Raw genomic sequence first — 7,124 nt, 5'->3', positions numbered from 1 at the left:
AACTTTGTAAAGAAAATTATATATGGAGAAAATTGTATCTAACTATTCTATCTAACCATCTGTCCAACTATTCTATCTAACTATTATACCTATCTATCTAAATTCTACCTATTCTATCTAAATTATACCTATCTAAATTATATCTACCTAAATTGTATCTAACTATCCTATGTTACCTTGTAGGGGATGGTCGCGGGGAGCGGCGGCCGAGCGTGTGGACCCGCGGCGGGCGGCCGCGGGGACAAGCGGCGGGAGGGCAGGGAGGAGCGGCGGACCGGCGGGAAAATGTGCAATGCAAAATAGAGAAAGAAAACCTCCCGTACCTGTGTAACCGCGCTTGGCGCCAAGATCTACGGCACCAAGCTTGGCGCCACCTAGCCTGGCGCTTGTGTCATGTCAGCATCCAGGTCAGCACCTGCGCAAGGATCTAGACGCTAGCGGCTCTAGCGCCGAGGCGTGTATGCTTGGCGCCAAGCTCAGGATCTATTTTCCGAAATGTTTCTTCCGGGAGTCTATTTGCAAGAATCTTTCAAAAAAGAGCTAAAAAATAAAAAAGTCGGCCAGTGGCCACCGCTTGCTCCGCCGTCCACAAAGTGACGGGCCTCCCTATTCTTATTGGACTGCATTCAATTATGGGCCTGGTATAGCCCAATTCACCAAGCTGATAATAGACTATTTTTGTTCACGTACCACGTGGTTTTGGCAATTTACAGGTTTTATTTATCATTAGTTCATGGATCTTTGCTTGAACAGGGGTTTGTGTTTGTATTGCTCCAACAGGCACTTGTTGTCGGTAGTGCAGAATTTTGTGTTTGTCCTTAATCCTCGTGGATCGTCGCCGGCGTCCGCTTCATGTTACCGAAAGCGAAACAGGTGCACGATTATCATAGTTTCCAAAGAACTTGCTACCTGCTGAATTACGCGTGTGCCTATGTACTACGTCCTCCATTCCAAATTAACATTCATTTTAACTTTTGTACTTAGAAAAAGCAATGTACTTACCTGAAGCACCCGCTGACCCGCCCGTCCTCATGCTCCCATCTCCCTCCTTTGACGGCCAGCTTGCCCTCCGCAGCCTTCAACCACCAGAGCCGCAGAGCACCACATGGTCTGCTGCCGCTGCTTGGAATCAATGCATCACCAGTCGGCTCGATTGAGCTCTGATTCTTTTTTGTTATCCTCTGGATTGCAATTTCAGATCGCCGGATCGGTGAGGTTGCTTTGCACGCCGGAGAACGTGAGTGCACAGCTGTAGGGCGCAGCAGCCGGCGGCGGCTGGACAGGGGAGAGCTAGGCGCCGGAGTGAATGACCGGCGGGGCACCTGCACCTATCCATCTACGGCCTGTTTGGATGGGGCATCCTAAATTTTAGGACATGTCCCATCGGATGTTTAGATACTAATTAGAATTATTAAATATAATCTAATTATAAAACTAATTATATAGATGGAGTCTAATTCACGAGACGAATCTATTAAGCCTAATTAGTCCATGATTTGACAATGTGGTGCTACAGTAACTATTTCCTAATGATGGATTAATTAGGCTTAATAGATTCGTCTCGCGAATTAGTATAGGGGTTCTGCAGTTAGTTTTATAATTAGCTCATGTTTAGTCCTCCTAATTAGCGTCCGAACATCCAATGTGACCCTCCTAAAGTTTAGTACCTTGTATCCAAACACCCCCTTAGGTGCAGTTGACGCTATCCAGTAGGTGACCACTGGGGCCCACAATTTCAGGCTCACACTTCAAATAGTTAAAGTCAAACTGCACACTTCTAAGGAGCAGTATGGTGGGGCTTTTGTGCATGCGGCTCCTGCTACTGTATCGTGGCAGGGGTCGGAGGAGCTGGAGCCGGAGCTCCTCGCCGGTTTGTGAGGGGAGGAAGAGGAGAGAGAAAAATAGCTCGTACGAATAGTTAAATGGTAGAGGAGTCGGAGCCCCAAGGAGCCACACTAGACTGGCCATAAATCTGCCTAACTATCTGGAGATGTCTTTTCCATTTGCCGCTTCCGCCTAATGTCACCTATGTGACAAGCCGGTTGGTCCCAACTAGGACCCCTTTGGTAGGGCTTAAGGGGGTTTCGGCTTCGGCATTGTAACGTATCGTGGAGCCGAAGTTGGGTAAACCACTTTTTTCGGCTTCACTGGTTTCCCTCTTTCCAGTTCATTTTTTACCTCGATCTGCGTAGTAGCTTCACGCTACAGTACCCACCAGTATCAAAACACTGCAGTGCAAAGCTGAAGTCAGGGGAGACAAAGCCCTACCAAAGGACCCTAACCACTCTTTGACTGTTGGGAGGGCATACCTCATGGATTTTGGCCAAAGAGCAACAATACAGTCCAATAGCCCATAGGAAACAAGGAAAAGTATCGGCAAAACCCTTCTGCATACGATCATCGCCGCCTCGACGTCCGATGTTTGGTTTTGCTCGCGTCGCGGCATCACCTCCGCGCCTCCACCCGGCCGTTCGCCGACCGCTGCCCACTGCCATTCCAATGTCCACCGTCCCAGCCGTCCGAGGCCCGTCGCCCGGCCGTCCGCAGCCTACCCCCACCGTTTTGCTGCGTTGCTGGCCTGCCGCTGCCCAGTCCCAGCCGAGTTGCTATTGCACGTACGTACGGCAGCTACTAGCAGTTCGCGCACGTTCATCAGCTCCACCTCGATCCGGATTCATCACCTGATCATCTGATGGAGCTACTACATGGGACGCCAGCTGCCAGCTGCCAGCCGCGACTCTGGGTCCATGTTGTCCACGCGCATGCATGCACGGACGATCGATCGTGTCGTGCGAGCTGCTTTCGGCTACTACACAGAAGAATTAACTGGAAGTCTGGATGGGAGTGTATATGGTGAGTCTGAGCGATTCGCTTGGGGATTGGGCGGATTAGATGGAAGGTTTGGGATTGATAGAGAGGAGGAAGACGGGGGATTGACGAGAAGGAAGACTGAGGTGCTGAGAGATGAGCACGGGAGAAAGGGATTTGTACGAGAAGGAAGACTGAGGTGCTGAGAGATGAGCACGGGAGAAAGGGATTTGTAAGGACGTGGCCAGCAGAGGGTATTTTGGACCATTTTTTTTATTTTGTAACTAGTTGGAACTCGAAGCGTAGTTATATTTGGGATAAATATGTATCTCTAGATATATCTAGAAAAGCTAAAACGAATAATAATTTAGGATGGACTAATTTAGGATGGAGGGAGCATATTCTAATACAGAGGAAGTAGTGTTTAATTCGGATCAGCCCGGATATGTGTGTGCACAAGTCAAAAGGAGAAATTCCAATCAAGCAGCTCATGTTACGTTCTAGTTATCCGAGGACCGAGCGTGCCATCATCAGGCCGGTCAGGGCTCAGCTGGTACCTGTTATCAAAGGGTTTTGCCGCTCTCCATAATACCTAAAAATAAAGTCCAAAAAAACTAATAATTTGGGAGTTTGCTAAAAATTATTGGGAACTAACCAACAGTTCTCAAATCAATTACCCTTGTCACTTATATAAGTACTCCTTTCATGCATCTTATTACCCTTTTAGTTTTAGACACTTGGCGTACTTATATAATACTATTATATACGGTCTTGGACTACTAGTGTAGGTTTGGCGTACTTATATGATACCATTATATAAGATTTTGGACTACTACGATAGGTTTGTAACGACATATACTCTAAAATTAAAAGAGTGGATTTATGTAGGGACAATGACATTGTTAGCAAATGCTACCACTATAGGAAGAGTGAATTTCTACTTATATTTTAGTAGAAATGATAAGAAGTGAGGGAAGGCCCCCCATTGACCTCATGAGCTTGGCCTCTTTGATGCCGCCGCGATGGTGCTCCACATCATTGTCGACTACAAGTAGATCGATTTGGGGGAGAGGAAGATATTGTTCATAGCAAAAATAAGTACCACTGTTCCTAACTGAATTGATCATGTTTTGTGAACTTCATTTGCTTATTGTAGTGGAAACGAGAAGAAGTGAGGGAAGGGGCATATGCCCCCAATAAGCTTATGAGCTTGGACTGGTGGAGGATTGAAGTCTATGAGAAGGTTGCCGAGCACTTTCTCGACGGGTCATAGCCCGTCTGCAGGGCAACCATGATCCCAAAGCCAAACAAGGATATGACCCATGAAGGTAGCCAAATTGGTATACTTCTCCCATGTCTTCCTTCAAGGCACTCGTGCATGCTTCAGGTTAAACTTCAAAATAAATTTGTAAAGCAAGCACAATTCAAGTGACATAGTAGAGGAGAAGAGTGGTATATTGGTGAAAATTATGGTCTTTTATACTGCTGCTCTTCCACGTTCACACAACTCCACTAGCAATGGAACTACACACCAAGCAAACACGACCTCATGAAATCTCTCGCACAATAGAGTGACCAGATTGATTGCATTAGCCAAAGATCTTAGCTCGGTCGAAGGACAAAATGAATAAAATGGTTTTTACATGCAAACAAAATGCTTTACATAGATAACAAATTCGTCTACATCACTACGTAGATAACAAATGCGTCCACATCACAGGCAAAATATTCTTACCATGTGATTATGTGAATAGTGTAATTTACGAAGTGAACAAATAATTTAATATATGAGTAAATTATTAGTCTACAAAGTAGTGAACAAAATGGTGCTGGCAATTATTGTTGTGATATCTCTGTATAATAAGTTGATACCTAATTTTCTACGGATTTTAACTTTTTCTTAGATGATGGATTTCACTTAATTATTTTGAAGCTGCACTAACAACTTATTAGAAAAATTAATGAGGCGTCAATGAACTCTTGGACTGGGCCCAGGCTTTATGGTAGGCTGAACTGGGCCAAAATGATCTACTGGGTTGGGCCGAAACCCGAAAGCATTGCTAGACTCGATATTTCTTGTACGCGCACGATGATGTTTCTCTTCTGCTTGCTGCTCTTCTACACGGACGATGTTCTCTTCTGCTTGCTGCTCAGCCCGCCGTCGTATGCTACGCAGCCGGGATGGTAGGATTGTCGTAAGGCATGTGTGCGTACTGTGTTGCCTTCGCGGCCAGTGCTCCTCGTAGTAGTAGCGATGGGAGCGATCCTCTCCATTATTCTCCTCCGTAGAGGCGGTGACAGTTGCGTGGATGTGGAAATGTGGAATTATGATCTGCTTGGATGTGTTATTGCTAAAGTTTAGCCCACGTACTTCCACCTATTAGCACTCCCGTTTGGAGATATGATGGATAGAGTTAAAATTCATGAAAGTCCCTTTTACCCTTTTATCTCCTCACCTTCTCCCTTTCTCTCTCCTATTTTTGTCTTTTCACAGGTTATTAGCATCCAGTAGCTCCTTCCCACCGGCTAATGCTTTTTCATCTTTTTTAAGGAGGGTTAAAATTAGCCTTCCCCTTTGGATGGGCTAATGCATAAAAGTATTAAACTTTAGCACTTTCATTCATTAGTCATGGGATCCAAACAGACTTTAATCAAATCAAAGGGAGCTCCAAGTGCTGATCGATCATATGCAGAACAAAGGAATAAACAGGTCTGGGGTTGGCGATAGATTAATCACTCACTCCATATGAACGGAGGAGTATTAGAGATTTGCAGCTAGCTAGCTAGCTAGCGTGGCCACCAAGTGATCTCGATCGACCTGTCTCTATCTGTCCCAACATAATAACGCATGGCTTGCAGCTAAGCTGTAGCATTCCGCATAATGATACTGACCATGGTCCCATGACGGCGCGGCATGACATGAACACGACACGCTCACAATGCAACTCGATGGTCCCGTCCGCTCCCATGACTCCCGACCCATCACCACAGTGATCACAGCTGCTTCCGATCACATAATCCTAGCTCTACGGAGTGCTCGATCAAAAGGCAAATGCTTTTGATGCCTCTGCCTGCATGCATGCGGTCACGCAACTTTTCGTTAGCCGCGCATGCAACGGCAACGCAACGAGATGCTAGCTAGCAGGCGCGTGCCGTCTCTTTTGCTTGCCATCGATCCCTCCCCTATCATGCTGTCCTCAGATGGAACGGCATGCTTGTCGCTACGTACACCTCCATCGATTCCATCGCCACTGTCATTTCTGTCACATTACATTAGTCAGCTGTCCAAGTCTAGTGCCGGCCAGTGTGGAGGAGTTCCACTGCTTCACCTGTAAAATAATCTTACTACTAGCTTGTTGGTCAGGCTGATGGGAAAAAGATGGGCGCCATCAGCAGGCACGTAGCACATCTGATGGTGACTATGGCTGCTAATACCTAGGACAGAGATCAGGTGGTTAGTTAAACCTATCTCTTGTCTGCTTACTGTAATAGGCCGTGCAGATGCATAATTTTATTCACTCGATGCAAGATAAAGTCGAAACTTCTGTCAGTGATTCAATATTTGTACATTCGGTTCCATGGGAAGAAATGGGTATACGTAGGTTTAGGACAAGAAGTCATATATAGCAGCTGCACCTGAAAGGTCCAATCAAATTAAGTAAAGAGAAGGAGGTCGGTCGAGCATCCAATCCAAAGATACATCTCCTGATTTCAGCCTCCTCTCTGCAGCTGCACTCGGCAGCGCAGTGGCGAGTGGGCACTGCGCTACTTCCATAAATGACGAATATTTTCCGGGAGAAAGTATACTACAGTCACAGCAGAACCATGACACCCTGAATGTTACGCAGAGGATACGAGAAAATGTGCATGGTCCATGTGAGAAGTTGGTCAAACCTACATGATCCTAATTTTTACAACCATTTTAAATTGTAGGTCGTTTTGATTTTTCTAAATTCATAGATATTATTATGCATCTAGACATACACTGTATCTAAGTGTATATAACAAAAATTATGCTAGAAAAGTCAAAATGACCTACAATTTGAAACGGAGGAAGTACTTTGGTCATGTTGCAATTGCAGCACATAGTTCATCATCTAGTGGTACACATATATAGTTCAGGTAGTTTTGTACCTGCCAAAGTTCTGACACAGTCGTGTATCTTGGAGTGTACTGAAATAATGAGCTCCATCCAAGCTAGAGGTTGTCTCCATCTCACCTCATGAAGAAGATGAGAACAAGCCTGATGCCCTTCATCATTCACGTAGCAGGGCACAAAAGCTACTAATCTCTCTGGCCAATTAAAATCCATGCCA

This window comes from Setaria italica, chromosome IV (assembly GCF_000263155.2).
Source record: "Setaria italica strain Yugu1 chromosome IV, Setaria_italica_v2.0, whole genome shotgun sequence".
Lineage (NCBI taxonomy): Eukaryota > Viridiplantae > Streptophyta > Magnoliopsida > Poales > Poaceae > Setaria > Setaria italica.
The sequence above is the reverse complement of the archived record's forward strand: the minus strand, read 5'-3'. Positions refer to the sequence as shown.